This window comes from Passer domesticus, chromosome 3 (genome assembly GCF_036417665.1).
Source record: "Passer domesticus isolate bPasDom1 chromosome 3, bPasDom1.hap1, whole genome shotgun sequence".
NCBI classification, from domain to species: domain Eukaryota; kingdom Metazoa; phylum Chordata; class Aves; order Passeriformes; family Passeridae; genus Passer; species Passer domesticus.
Genome location: NC_087476.1, coordinates 48,865,485 through 48,881,465, shown reverse-complemented (window position 1 = coordinate 48,881,465; position 15,981 = coordinate 48,865,485). Strand labels below are relative to the sequence as shown.

General features: G+C 41.9%; 1 protein-coding gene across 4 annotated transcripts in view; it reads right to left on the bottom strand.

The window, feature by feature from the left end:
* Positions 1–5,514, bottom strand: part of DSE (dermatan sulfate epimerase) — a 34,255-nt gene extending 28,741 nt beyond the window's left edge. The window contains exons 1-2 of one of the 4 annotated variants that reach the window (XM_064412983.1): positions 5,497–5,514; positions 4,806–4,875 (exon numbers count right to left, since the gene is read on the bottom strand). The gene's annotated coding sequence lies outside the window, so the exon portion shown is untranslated. Of the gene's footprint in view, positions 1–4,805; positions 5,050–5,332; positions 5,407–5,496 lie in introns of those variants that run through there. The other 3 variants (XM_064412986.1, XM_064412985.1, XM_064412984.1) reach the window with 3 other exon arrangements.
* Positions 5,515–15,981: the final 10,467 nt, after the last annotated feature.

The window sequence follows — 15,981 nt, the reverse complement described above, 5'->3', positions numbered from 1 at the left end:
TAAACAAATGATGTGATTCTGCTGGAGTGTTACAAAAACAGTTCTCATTCTCTGTATCTATATCTACAAACTTGGGTAGGTGAAGATATTAAATATCTTTTTTTTTGTAAAGCATTTCCACAGAACTTCATATTAATAGACAGGAATTCTAAAATGCATCATATCCTTCAGTTGCTATGGGATCAAAACTCATTTTAACTACGCTTCCATATCCTGTTTATGACTCAGTGTTGCACACAAAACTATATTAATATTTTATTATTATTTTCCTTGTGATGGTTTTGGCCAGGGTAGAGTTAATTTTCTTCATAGTAGCTGCTATGGGACTATGTTTTGGATTTGTGCTGGAAACAGTGTTGATAATTTAGGGATGTTTTAGTTACTGCTGAGCAACATTTATAGAGTCAAGAACTTTTCTGCCTCTCCCCCCACCCCACCAGCAAGGGGGCTAAGCATGCACAAGGAGTTGGGAGGGGACAGTCAGGACAGCTGATCCCAACTGACAAGAGGGATATTCCATAATTTATGATGTCATGTTTAGCATACAATACTGGCAAAAAAGAAGAAAGAGAGGTGCATTCAGTAGCGGCATTTGTCTTTCCAAGCAACCATTCCTTGTGACAGAGCCTGGGGATGTGCTTTCCTGGGGATGTCTGAACACCTGCCTACCCATGGAATTCTCTGTTTTGTGTGGCTTTTATCTATTTAACAGACTGTATCTCAATCCACGAGTGTTCTCACTTTAATTCTTCCAATTATCTTCCTCATCCCACTGGGCAGGAAGGGAGGGAACAAGTGGCTGTGTTGGGCTGAGTTGCCAGCTGGGATAAAACCATGGCAATCATATATCTTAAATTATTGTGGCAGCATAGAGAAGCACCAGCAAAGTCCGAAGATGCTGATGCTAGTCAGTTTCTGAACCTAAGGAGTTTATAATCTAAGCAATTTAAACCAACACTTGCTTTTATATTATCTACAGATAACCTTAGTGTGTGAGTATGCAGACCTCAAATGTGTATTCACACTGGTTCATTTGTTACACTATAAATGTTATTGTGGTCCTAAACCTAAATTGTACCACCCTACCTGGCAGCTGCATCTCTCTACAGATGAGTGTGTTCATTATTATTGATACAATTCTGCTGTTATCTCATTATCTAGGGTTTCTCCACAGAGAGACAGAGCATATAGCTCCTCTCTCTCTCTCTCTAGATGTAATACGCACATACCCAGATGCAACGGCTTTTTTCAGGGTACAAACTGGGATAGACAATAAAACGTATTGCTCTGTAGTTCCTTCAGGGCTACTATTGTCCTCCCATGTTCCCCAGAATACCCTTAACAAAAGCCTTGAAAAACGTGGTCATTACATTTTCAAGGACTGAAGTCTCAACTGCAGATGGAGTTAAACAGCTACATGATTCCTTGGAAATGTAGCTACTCACAGTGTGCATGAGCAATCTGTGAGCAGGTGTCAACACAACTATTAAATTATGGGTTAATTTTGAAATTTGGAATCTTATGATCTCATTTCTGACTGTAAGTTGTGCAGGCATGGCTCTCATAGCAGAACTGAAACTGGACAGATAATTTTGGTAAAAAACGTGATGAACCATGATTGCAAGGATATGATTAAAAGGAACACAATAGCCACAAAAATGCTTGTGAACAATTTTTCAAAATACTTTAATAACTCTATCAGCCACTTGATTAGAAGGCATAGCAGGTTTATATAAAATGTTCAGCATTTTTAATATTTCTGATAAAAAACTTCACAAAATAAAAGCATAAACCAGGACAACCATGGTAAGAGAGCTTGTATGTTAAAATTACATTTCTCCTGTACTGAGATACAACACCTACCAAAGTCAAATCACCTACAATCCTTTGCCCACTCTAAACAATGGTACTGCTGATTCCTCCTGTATAATCTGAGTCTTAACAAGGGGAAAAAACAGAAAGAAAGACCAAACAAAGGTAATTTCAAGACTGTGAACATAATAGTCACATTGTACCCGTGCTTCCATACTTGACCATGTCCCAAGAATGAATGAAAGTGTCATACCAGCACCTGATGTGAGAAAACATTTCCAGTGCTCTGTCCTTTGTGTGATTCCCAAAATGACCTGACCCCTTCAGTCAGCTCTCCGTTACCAACACTTCACTTCTGCTAAACTTTTACTGACAAAGCATTCATGAGAGAGATCTCCGGTGGCATTTGCTAAATTTCCCTTTTCCTAGCAGGCTTTTATGCCCAGTTCTCATCCTGAGCACATAGCTGAATCTGCTCAAAGTGCAGTGCACAAGGGTTTGGGGGTTTACTAATGCAGCCCTGTTGCACCTCACCCTATCCCTGCTGGGCTAAGAGACATCAGTACAAAGTTTACCCATATAAACAGAAAAAAACTGCCTCAAAGGGAGTCAAATGCAGAATTATTTACGCTAAACTATTTATTACTGAACTATATTAAGTATGTGGCTATAGTCTTGAACATGAACTGGCACCATGGTTTAACAGCTTCAGGAGAACACAGTGCTGTAACTACGCTCATTGATCTACCTCAGCTGAATGGAGACAGCAAAGAAGGTGAGAACAGCCAGGACAAACTTGCTGCTGAGATATCATATTTACCAACTAAATACAATTTGCTAAGAAAAAGTCATAACCTCTTTCACTCACCACACACTTGGCTTACAAAATCTAAGCAAGAAAACAATGGTTACAAAATATGGTTTTTCCTTTATTTTTTTAAATTCCTTCAGCACCACACCCCCCCACAAAAAGGGCTTTATTTCTTCCAAAATATCCAGGAACAATAGTAATAGTAACTAGATTTATTTCTGCTCATTGCTATAGTATGCTGTGGGTGCCAGATGTGCAAGTTTCCATATACAAACTAAGAATGTGACTGAATTTTAGTTAAATGCAATCACTTCTGAGAGAAGGGACACTTCAGTTTTATGGACATTTACCCCCTCATTTAACCCTAGTTTTCACTGCTCAGACTGCTGGGTACTGATGGATGTGATCATTTCTCTACTAAGATATAAACTTCCTATGTTCATTCACAACCCAACAGCTGCCTGGTGATATGAACCACTTTTTACCACCTCTGATCTAGGTTTTATTTGAATTCGGTTTTTAAAAAAGCTTATGTACTGTCATTGTCCTTGAGGAAAAGAAATGGTACATACAGACCTCATGAGCCTTTAAAAAGTACCAAACCCAAGATGTCACTCTAAAACCTGCTTTCAGCTACTCCCGTTTTCTTATAACTCTATGCAACCTATGAAAATCACATCTAACATTTGGCCAGGTAATAAAATGCATTTTCCTCATCATTGTAGTGCAGATATTTATTCAATACCTAGTTACAACAACTAACATACACTGCAATAAAAACTGAGTTTGCCTAGGCAACCAACATCTATCAACTTTTACCATAGGTAATCAATGGTTCAGTTTATGCATTTCTTTCTTGCAACATTCTCTATAACCAAAAAACAGGCTATAAAGGAGACTGTATATCAATATGTAGTGGAAAATCAGCACCAAGTGTCTTCTGAGGTCAGTGTTCACAGTAGAGAATACAGATGTGTTTAAAAACTATTCTCATATCTTTCTCTCCTATTATCTTAAGAGGACTCAGGTGTTTCTCATGGCAATTCAAAATCATGCAAAACATCACAATACTTCAAACAAAGCAACAAAGGCAAGCTCTTACTTTGAATAACAAGAAAATGGCTTTTTTTTTTAAAGGCCAGTACCTCTGTCCCATTAAAATACATTGTGGTTAGTATATTTTGGTTTCACATCTCAGTGAAGTTTACAGAGTCAAGACAATCCCAATCCAAAACTCCTACTTTGTTGACTTCCCCTAAAAACTAACTTATTCAGGTCACTTAAAAAAACACATATAAGTGATGAGACACAGTAAGGGAACTCTTAGTTGAAATAATACTTAGCACTTCTGCAGAACGATGTACCCAAGGATCTACAAGTAGTTATGAAACTAATTAATTAATTAAACTTCTCAACACCCCTGTGAAGCAAGCAAGCACATTTATCTGTTTTATGAGGAAGAAAACAGAACCATGGAGAGGTGGAGTGACTTGCCCAAGGGTACCCAGCTAGAGTCTTTCAGAGTAATAAACAGCATCTGAATTATTGACTCCCACTGCTGCCCTTCAGCTGAATTGTTCCTTTTTTTGAAATACTGCAGTGAGTTATAATAATAGTTGGCATGATAAACATAATGTGGCAATATTTAGGCTGAGATTTTCTTTGTCTTTGTTTAGACTACATTAAAATTTTAGTGTAATTTAAATTGCAGTTGATCTTCTTAGCGTGACCAAAAAATCTCCAGGGTTGAGCAATATTTCTTGAATTTTATTCACAGTTGTGACTACTTTTTATGTTGCCATTGCTTATAGCTAAAACCCAAGCCGCTCCAACTTGAAGACACAGGAAAATGTCACAGCTTTATATTGCTTCAAGAGAGAGCGACAGAAGAACAGAGAGGGTGGTTACTTTCATTCATACCAAAGTGAATTTTAAGAGCTGGCATGAGACACCAAGTGATGATGCACTGCTTTCATGCAATACTAGCTATAGGAATTGCAATTCGCTGCCTGGGGCTGAGAAGAAGGAGCTTCCCGAGTTGACAGTTCTGGTCCCAGGTCACTCAAAAACTTTCCCAATAAAAAAAAAAAAAAAAAGAAGTGGCAGGAAGTTGCATCGGGCAAGTCGCTCTGTTCCTGTCTGTCAGCTTGCCTAGGTGCAAGACAAGGATGCTACTGCTTACCTTTCACACACGCATGTTTGGGAGGCTGAACTCGGTAGCAAAAGGCTCGGAGGCTCCCGCGGTGCCGGTGCTGCGGAGGAGCAGAGCTGTTACCCGCGGCGCCCGCAGGTGAAGCTTCGCGCAGCAGGCGCCACGTCCCCCGCACGCCCCCAGCTCCCTGGGACTCGCGGGGCCCCGACAGCAGCTCCGTTCCGCCGGGAACGGCCGGGAAAAGCCCGTGCGTGCCCGGGGCTGCTCCCCGCGGGACGTCCCGGCCCCGCTCCCGCTGCCCGGCCCCGCCAGCACCTGGAGCCGCTCCCGCACGGCCTGGGCACCGTGTGTGTGCCGGAGGCAGCGCTCGCACTGACCGGCCCTTCCCGAGCCCGCCGGCCAGCGGCGCGCCCGCCCCGCCCCGCTGCGCGCCCGCCCCGCCGCCGGCGCCCCGGGAGCCGCGGCGGAGCGCCGGGATGGGATGGAGGCGCCGGGATGGGATGGGATGGGATGGGATGGAGGCGCGGGAGCGCTGCCCGCTCCGCACGGGCACTCACCGCCCGCGGCCCCTGCCCGGCGCCGACCGCCTGCCAGAAAGTTTCTCCTCCGGAGCCCCGGGGGACGGAGCGGGGAGGGGGGTGAGGGGTGCGTTTTTCAACGCAGGAAGAAAGTGACTCCCCCCTCCCGCTCCACCTCCCGCTTCCCCGCCCTCCTTCCGTACCTCTCCCCGTCCTCCTCCTCCTCCTCCTCACGCCATGGCGGCCCGGCGCGCTGGAACCCGCCCCGCAGCTCCCCCGGCCCGGCCCGGGCGCTCCGCTCGCTCCGTGCGTGCCCCCGTGTTTGTTTATCCCTGGCGCACACGGCTTTCCTCCCCCGCCCGTTCCTCCCCGCCTCGAACTTCACGGAAATGTCCTAATTCTCCCTTTTAGCGGGAGGACTCGTTTCTCCGCAGAGAATGTTTTGGTTCCAACACCAGAGGGCTGGCAGAGGATTCCCTGGAGCTCAGGAGTACGGCAGCGGTACCACGGATCGGGCGGGGTGGCTGTGGAGGTGACAGCATCCCGGGTGTCCCATTCTCATATTCATTGTCCGTCCCTGGTGCTGTCACCGCATGACAGGAATAAGACCTCCCACCCAAAAGTCCCCTCAAGCCAGCAAAGAAACAAAAAGCCGATTTGTCAATCTGCTCTTTTAAGTATGGTGTGGCTACTTATATAAATGTTTCCCATGTAAAAAAGGAAAGAAAAAAAAAAGTGACATGCCGTGACTGTTCAAGTCAACCATCCCGACGTTTTTTGTAGCCACACAATTGAAGATATTTCAGAAAGTAATATGAAAGAGGATAAAATAAATGATCCTTTGGAACATTCCTTTTTCCTTCTCAGTCACTGTAGCCAAGACAAAGTTCGACGTGAAGAATTCTGAATGCTTGTTGGGTTTTGAAAGCTGAGCATATTTTATCGACTATGTAATGAAAATAAAAATATTTCCATGTGATAGATCAGATAGTCTCTAGTTACCTGAAGCTTATGTCTCACAAAGGGTATTCCTCATTTTAGTAATGTGTTTACTGATGTTACTGAATCAGTCAGCAGGCTCATAAGTGCTCAGTTTCCTGTTCTAAAATGCAAAATCTGTTTTTTCTGAGGATAGTTTTAAACAGATTCATTGTGGTTTAAAGTGTGATTTCCTGCTGTTCTATCAGGACTAATAAACATGTGGAAGCTAGACAAAACCAGAAACTGTACATTTCCCTTCACCCTTCCATTCCTGTTGTATTTCTCAGCAATATCTATTGACAATCTCAGCCCTAAAAAGTAGGGATCCACATGTTGTTGCTGCAAACTCCAAAAGCAATGCCAGAACCTGGAATGAAGCCTTGCTTTTTTTACCAGTAATGACATGCCTAAAAGCATGAAGTGCTTCAGTTTCAGTCACGCAAACACTGGATTAATCATTAGAAGATATCTTTCTGAACACCTATTTGAATGGTGTTAGGATCCACTGAATTGATAGTAGAGTTGTAAAATACGGAGGTTGTGATACAAATGAACATGTGAAGAAGTGCAGACCTCACATTCAGACCAGATGTGGATAGGCTGATCCTACTGGAATTTCTAAAATTACCAGGGTGCCTAAAGCGATCAGGAGGAAGGTGTTTAAGTACTTTTCACATGTCTGCGTCATTAGCTATGTAAATATATTCAATACCTGACTCTAAGTTAAATAGAATTAGTCCTTACAATTCTGAAAATCATAATGTCTGAAACGCTTTTGAAATCCTGCCCTTGATCTGTGCATGGATCCCTCTGTATTGTAGAAAAGCTGCCCTGTGCTGCCGTGTGATCACATATGCCCAGGCAAAGCACACCATGGCTCCCTTACAGCATGGGCTCTTGGCTTCCTGCTTCACGAGGGATGAGACTGGATGTGCTGCTTGGATCTTGCTCTGGTGTGCAGCTAGAACGTGGTGGAGATACCAACAGGGTGGAGAGCCACAAATCCCCTCTGCCTCATGTCCTCTTGCATAAAGCAGGGCTTGTTCTACTTCCCAGTAACTCAGAGTGCTTGTCAGGCTAAACAGATAAATTAACATTTATAGGATGATTCAGCAGTATCTAAGAGAGGCAAGATCTGTCCACACTAGATTAATTTCAGCATTGCCACCGGTAAGTTTGAAATGAAAATGGCCCCACTTTAGTACAGTGAAAGACAGAAAAAATTAGCCTCAGGAATAGAAGTTGGAGGAATATTGCCTTCAGCTATGTAAAAGCTGCTAAAAACAAGATAATAATCTCTTATCCTCATCCTCTGAAAACAACATGTAAAATGCAGTAAGAGAAATTTAGGCTAGCTAGGATTAAAAAAAAAAAGTATTTGTAAGGAGAAGTGAACAGCGCCTCTCCCCCTGGAGGCTCTTTAAGTGCAAGTTGGACATATATTTGACAAGAACAGTTCAGATCTAGAAAGTCTGAAGAATATTGCCTCAGAGCAAGGGGTGGACCAGATGACCTGTCAAGGTCCTGTTTCATGTGATTATGTTCAAAATGCTACTTGCACAGGCAAGATTACAGATCGTCTTTGATCTTCTTCTGCCCTTCACTTCTTTAGCCATGGGTATAGCTCCTTTTGCTGAGGTTGAGTTTCTCTCAGTGGTTTGCTGGCCTTGCTGCATGCCAGTAAATTCAGCGCTGACAGCAAGAAGAAAACAATTAAACAATGAAACAATGTCAATTTGGAGCAGCAGCTTTGGGTGGGATCCATCTAACCTCTGAACATGTCATGCACTTTTGTTCTATACTTGGCTGGTAACTACCTCTGATCTAGTCACGTTAGACTCTGTTTATAACATTGCAGAGAAAAATAAATTCTTTTACAGCAGAATTCATCTGACCTGTTTTAGATGTCTTCGTTAGGATGTGATGAATCATGTCCCTAGGCTATCTGTTCTTGCCACCAACCATAAAGTAGGTTTAAATGACTGACTCAGTAACATACCGTCATATATTTTCCATTTCTCTGGTGCTTCTGTCCCTGAAATCTCTCACTCCCTTTCTCCTTTCAAGTATCAAACCCCTAGTTTATTTGTTCCTTTTTTTTCCATTATTTTTTAAGTTTAATTTTATTTTATTGGACAAGTCCCACTGAGGTTAATAGTTTTGTAGCTGTCATTTCCCTAAATTGCATCATGTGACACTGAAACATACAGCAACCTGATCCTTTGGGTGGCATTGCTCCAGAATGGATTTGGGAAAGGAGCTAAATTTACCTACTGGAGCTAAGACCATTGACTTGGCCAGTTGTGCAGAGTATGTTTCATGGAAATTGAAAACTGTTCAGGTCAGACACTGTTCTACTCCGACGTCACATGCTCATTATTTTTCCTTGGTCTTTATGGCAAGCCACGCTACATGCAATGTCTGGTGTCTGCGTGACTGAGCCAAACATATGTGGGAAATATGCTCTTTTCCAACAATGGCAAATTTTTTAGGTCATACTCACAGAAATCACTGTGCACCTAAGTACAGTGCATGTCTTGCAAAAGTCTGTGGCATGAGACACACTGTGAGCAGCCACCTCTTGGTAGCATCTATCCTTTCTTCTTTGAGAAGAAGCTTTCTTCCTTGCAAGAAAGCCCAGAAGTTGTCTGCCTTGCAGGAAACACCCTTTATTTTCCTGCTGCATTGGCAAGCTGGATCAGGAGGATGTGGAGAGGGAACAAACCCTGTTGCCTCAGTAGGACAGCAAGAAAGGAAGGTAGCAGGACCACATGGAGCAAGTGATGTAGGGCTCATTCTGGGGCAGATACCAAGTGTCTGCTGGTGCTTCATACTCTTGATTCTCACTTTTTGGAGTTGGGATGTTTGGAATTTGTTTCTCTTCCTTGCTGACTGAAGATGTTAGCCTAAAGAAGGAAGTTGCATGTCATTCTACCTGTTTCACATATGCAGCTTTGGCCATCCTTTTCTTTCTTACTGCCCAGTCTATGCAATAGCATTTTTTTCTCCTTTGAATTTTCCTCTGTGTGCTTAGGTTTTTTTTTTTTTGTCTTCTTTTTCTTGTTTGATTGATTTTGTTTGTTTTGGTTCGGGTTTTTTTATTGTTTTAGGTACCCGCCCCTCACTAAAGACCCCTGTGCTGATGATCTGTTTGGTTTCCATGTAAGAAAAACTTCTACAGTTGTCATTAGGTGACAAAACTCTTCTAATGAAAAGAGAGAGAAACAAAAAAATTCTCCAGATTCTTTCAGTAATTCTTCAAAACAATTGATTTGGTTATGACCATAACCCTTGTGTTTTCTTTGCCTTTTGTGTCCAGCTGTGATGATTTCTGATCTTAGTGCTGTGAGCTGAAACCTGTAGGAAAAGAGCACCAAGCCAGTCTCTTCTTGTAGCTGACCTACAGAACTGCAAAGCTGGATACTTGCTCACTCTGCCCTTCTTGATCTGAGATGCTCTGCCCAACTCTTCTCCTTGGACTTTATTAGAGCCACATGAAGGCAGTTATAATTTTTCAATCTTACCCCTTATATGGGAGAATGTTGGCTATCTCCTATTTTCCAACCAGGGTGTGGACCAGACAGTGTCCCAACTTGGTTGTTCCTGCTACATCCTTCAAGTTTATGAGGCTGTTGCGTGATTCTTTCAATTTACTACTTGGACATTTGGGGTTCTGGCTCACTGCAGGCAATGGACAGAAATAGTCACAGCTCCAAAACTAGGATGAAAAGAAGTTGCCTGAAATCAGCCTTAAGAATCAGAAAAAATCTGATTCTTAGTGCTTATTTCCATCAAATTTTTGAAATTTGGAAATCTAGTCCAAGCTCATCAGGAGACCTGTCTGGTTGGGGCACATTCAGTGTGGCACAAAGCAATTTCTCTCCCAGGAAAATCCTTCATCTGCTTCTACATCTACAGATTGGAAACACTTCTTTCTTTCCCACAGATGCAGCCTTTTATTCTTCTACTTCGTGGCAGCCAAACTATCAGTAGGGTAGCTGGAAGGGGAAAACACTAGATATTTCCTAAACAGCTCTTCTTTGTATGTAAATGGGACATCTTTCTCTGCTTTACATTTCCTTTCTTTCCCTCTTTCTTGAACTCACCATGTGTTCAGCCTGGTTTAGCCTGAGGCCAACAGAGAGGAAGTCTGATGAAAAAAAATCCTGCAGATTTCTTAAGGAATGGGAAGCTGCAGCATCAGCTGCAGAGGTAAAACATTGGTGAGTGGAGACAGATTCATAGTCCTGAGCCGTGTCAGGAAGACAGTAACCATAAAGAAGGTACATAGGCACTTAAATGGGAAATGCCAAGAAATGCCTTGATCCAATAAAAAACTATTTCCATCATCTGTTCTGTGCCTTTTAACCGCAGAATCCATATTACTGCTTTTACATTGCTGTAGATGTCAACAGGGTTTTTCTTCTTCTAGCAGCTGTCCATCCGCCTAACTGGTCTGCTTGCTCTTTAGCACATATCCCTTGTTTTCTCTACTGATGACCAAAACAGGTTGCAGAGGGGCAACTCTCCAGCAGCTTGTGGTTTCTTATTTATTTGAATTGGTCATTACTTTATGTTTTCAAATGTGTGACCTTTCTCAATGTGTATGATGAGTGTGAACTTCTTTCCCTCCAAACTTCTTTGATGTTACAAACCAAGCATCATCCCCTGGGAGCACAGACTGTTAATACTCATTTCAAGAGGAACCTTCCAAAGCCAGACTTCATCAGTGGTCCCTTACAGCTGACTGCCACAACCTCCCTCTCTGGATGCCAAATATGTCACAGCACTTGTACAATGCCGTTTTCAGTGAAATGCATTTTTAAGGCTAGAATCTACCAATTTTATGGAGTCACTTGGTATGCGGAAAGCCAAGCAGACAACTAAACAACTGCTGGAATTCATGAAAATTTTTACAAGCTGCTTACTTATCCCCACCGCAGTTCTAGTTTCATAGTCCCATGTCCCTCTCCTCTTCCTTACAGTAGAGATGTGCATGAAAAGGTTTGTCTCAGAGATTGTATTCAAACTTGTCGCTGATTCTCCATTTCTCTTTGTAATCTTCTCCCTCTGATTTACTGTGTTCTATTTGCTGCAGCCAAGACTCAAGGGTGACATTAAGTCTATTTTCTTAAATTCATGTTTAAAATCATGAAAATATGATTATATTCAGGTTACTTCCCCCCCCCCCCCCATTTTGTGTATGGATTAATATCGGTAATATACCAGGTATCTCCAAGTCCTTCACAGTAACAGGGAAAAGGTAAGAGGAAAGAGGAAAATCCCACACAGTAGATATATTTTGGTAATTATTATTTTCTGAGATATATGTGAACTCCTTTCCCTGATACCCTCTAGCCCGGTTGAACTATTATTGTCAGTTCGTGCTGACCCTCAGCCTTTTTGTCCTTGGCCTTTATCTATACTCCATTTTCCATCACCTGTCTACTACTGGTCTGGAGATTCCCCTGCTTACTGCCTAAGAGTGCTTAGTTTACTTAATTGACCTAAAACTGCACAACTTCTATAAAATGCAGATAATTCCCTCATTCCCTCAGTCTCTGAGTTCTCATGTCATGGCATCCTTTAATTGATGACTGTTCAAGTGTATACATTTTCTGGGCAGCTTTGAGGGAGAAAACAGGGATAGAAGAAGTTCGCTGCTGCTCTCTTCAACACTGCTGTCTCCAATATTGCTGCAGCTGCTTCAACAGCAGCCCTCAAGTAGGTATTTTTGAGGCCTCTGTCAGAAAAAGATAATGAATATTTTATCTCTTAATTTAGTAACATATTCTTTCTTTTCACAAAATTTACAGTAGCATCTTTTTTGGCTGGCTTAATAAAATTTACAGGCTGCTTAGCACCCCAGGAGTGCACATTTAATTTTTCATTGTGGGCTGAGGTTACAGGGGATGATAAAGAAAGAAAACTGAAACTCTCAGGAATTATTTTGAGACAAGACAAGAAAATAATTGCTATATTCACCTGTACTTTTATTCCTAAGAGATTGTGGAGGCTTTAGAAATTAATAGTTCAATATAAATTTATTAGGCACACAGAGTCCCAATTTTTAGAGTTCATTTAGTGTTGTGACAGAACAAGGTCTACTGAAAGTTAATGGGCTTACTTCCTAAAATACACCCGAAAATATCACACATAAACTTCGAACAAGAACAGCTATTTTTTTTTCCCTGTATAAAGTGTAAGGTGGTTTATGATTTTCTTCCCTCTTAAAAGGAATGTAAGTTCCTTTTAAGGGGGAATCAAATGGAGTGTTTAAGGCTGGGCTGTTGGAGCTGCTGCTCCGTTTGTGCTGCTACCATTTTGTGTCTTGCAACCTCTAATTTGCAGAAGGGGCTGGAAGGCATCACATAATTTTCAAGTGGCTATGATGGTTTCTCACCCCTGTGCAAGCACTTGAAAGTCGTTATGGCCGTGTGTGAGAGAGCCACGTGTGCACTGTGGCAGCGGGAGTAGGAGGCATGAGGGATTTTTAGCACAGTTCTGATTAAATCAGTTTAGGTGCAGCGGGACAGAAGTTAAATGTGCTGCTTCAGATGTTTGCCCTTCTGTGAACTGTGACATCTGGCCAGCTGTAAAACCTCTGTGGTCTTGCCATGGCTGCCACAGAATGGCCGTGGGTACCCACTTCATACTGGAAAGATTTACCTCACACCTTTGTCCCATATTCAGAAAAATGATCAGCCATGCTGGCCACAGCACTAGTCCTGTAGGCAGGAATCCCCAGTTTGCCCTGTAAAGATGCTAGCAGGCTTTTAGGGCTGGAAATCACAGAGTCTGCTTAACTTCCTGGATTCCATTTTGGCTCTAATCCAGGCTCCGTTTTCCAGTTAAACATTCCTATTTATAATGCTTACCAAAAAACAGGATTTGTTTCTTGCAACAAAAAACATTCAAAAGAAAACCTCTTTTAATTTTTTTTTCTTTCCTGTGACTCATCAAGGGGGCTTGATGTTCCACTTAGAATTGCAGAAAACAAAATTACAGGCAACTGGATTTATAATGGGATTTAGCCTTTCCCCTGGGGGTTCTGGATCAGCTATGTGCTTGCTGAAAGGGCTGGTTTCTGGCCAATTGTTAACAATAGATGTCTGTGGCTACACCATTTTAGCCATTATACCATTACAGCTGGCACTCTCCACAGAGGTAAGGTTCCTGTAGCTCAGCCGTGTGCTTTCCCCCCTAAACCCAATGCCATGAGTCAGCTGAAATGCTATTTGCCTCCAGGCATATGTACAGAAAGAGGCAGTTTTTGTTTTAAAAGCCAGTTGCTTAAATGTACTGTAAAACCTGTCTTGCTCCTTCCATGACTCTGAGGAGCAGAAGGCTGCCCCATGCCATGCTCCCTTTCCCAGGGAAGTCCAAAGCGACATCTTCCCGTCAGATCCCTGTGGTGAAGTGTGTGATTCTTCTATCTTCTTGCACAGAAGTGGCTTTATTTCTAAACCCTGACTTTCTGGGAAACTGCACTGGAAAACATCACGTTTGTGTACGAAAGTGTGTTTTATGTTTACTGTGTTTTTGTTCCCTGTGGTGGCAAAAGGGAAGTTCAGATGTCACCTTCCTGCTGGTGGCATCTCTGCTAATTAACATATTCCTACACTCTGCTGTTGTTTACCTTGGCATGATTTAATGCATACTTGGCCACAGGAGGAAAGACTTAATCTAGATTTGGGCATGCTGATTCCTGGTGCCTGTCATCAGACAAATTTTCCTGGGAATTCCCTTAAGAATTGCTACTGCACTGCCACAGATCTGGGACTCAGGTGAGCTGGCGAGCCCCATCAGCCCAGGAAGGGGCAAATCCTGTGTCCAGTGGTTGCCACAGATAATCTTCCTTTCTTTGTTCATTTAACTTCTCACTGGGGATGAAGAAGCTTTCAGTTCCCATGAAGCAGCTCTAGTCAGGAGACCTGGACTGAGCTCTTCTGTGCATCAAAGATTACTTCCTTATCAGTATTAAAGGTATTAATTTATTAAAGTTTTTGGTTGTTTTATATGTCTTATGCTGAGGTCAAATTTTGTTTTGTTCAAGGCTGTATCAAAATCTCTCCTTGCACTGATTTGAGACAAGCTTATCTCCCCTTTCTCATTTTGCTGCTCAGCTATAAAGTAAATTCAGAAAACCTTTTTTTTTTCCGAAATAAATTCTCTTTATTTTAAAATCCAGACATATGTGCTTTATACCAAAACAGACACCAAAGGAGACTTGGCATTCATCTCTGGTTTTAAGCAAAACTGTGGCTTTCATGGCTGTCTAACCAGACACAGGGATTTCAAGGAAACCTCACAACTTTATGTCTCCCTGATGAGAGTCAAGATAGTTTTGCAGGCACTTCAGCACTCTCTGTCAATGGCTTCTCACAAGAGAATCCAAGAAATTTCAGAGATTTCCAGGGGTTAAAAAAAACAAAGAAGAGAGACAGAAATAAGGAAAAAGCAAAGATGGTGTCTTTACAGTGTCATATTAAATATGGACAACTCTCTACCAACTTTCTGCCATGTGCATTTCCTCTCCCTGATTCTTCGTGCCATTTCCAACAGCTCTCCTCTGGCCACAGCACCACCTGCCTCCTCATTCCTCCACTGCCAATCTCTGCTTTGTAATAAGACCTGTATAATTTTCACAGATTCTTGAATAGAAGGGTCTTTAAGTAAAAGGAGCTCTACTTTTTGGGCAAGCACACCAGTTATTTTTCCCAAGTCTTCCCGCAACCACAGACTACAGTGGCACACAGAGTTGTGCTTACAGCAGCCTTCTGTTTTCCTCTTCCTTCTCTGCTACTGTGAGGTCCTTCTGGCAGCAAGTGCAAGTGGCTGGTGACAGCCTTTGTCAAAGACGGGCATTTGTATTTCTTCTGGTGAGCTCTGTGTTCAGGCTGTCCTGAGAATCTGCCACTTTTCCATTAAAAAAATACTTCTTCTCCACTGAGACACTAGGACCAAAGGACTCAAAAGATTTTCAGTCTGATTTTCCATAACAATTCAATTAGTTTTCTTTAAAACAAATCAAGAAAAAATCCCTAACCTAAAAAAATCAGTTCCAAATTCATAACAACAGAAATATGATGGTACATAATATAGGTTTGCACCATAAATTAGTTAGAAATTATTTGCAGAAGATTCCTTGATTCAGACTAGAATTTCAAAGATGCTGCAATCAGGAATCTGAAATTTTAATTTGGGTGTCTCTCTCCTTAATACAAATCATAGCACTGTCATGAGCCAGATTTGCTGCTGACGACATTGATGATAATTTATTTCCAAATAAACTCAACTAATGCTAACTGTTATCATCTTAAGTAAAATATTTCTAGCCTGCATTTTATGAGGCGAATGGCACTTTCATTTTAATTCCTCATTCACCTTGTCTTGAAGTTTTTCTCAATTTTATCCTCATTTGTTTTATGTTAACCTTTCAACAAACTGATGCTTGATGCTATTTGGAAATGTTGTTTATTACTTGCAAGTATAGTGGTCCACAAGAAAGTAAAAATAACTTTTATGTAAAGGCAGAAAAAAGTATGCAGACTTCGGTATCTCCGAAATGAGGTGGAATGGTGTTTGTGTCTGATTCTGATATAGAATATTTTAGCGGGTGAAGCCACAAAGATACAGAGTGAGCTGTGGTGACACAAGCTAAATCCATTCTGGTAATCATCTAGACTTTTAACTAACAAAGTGAG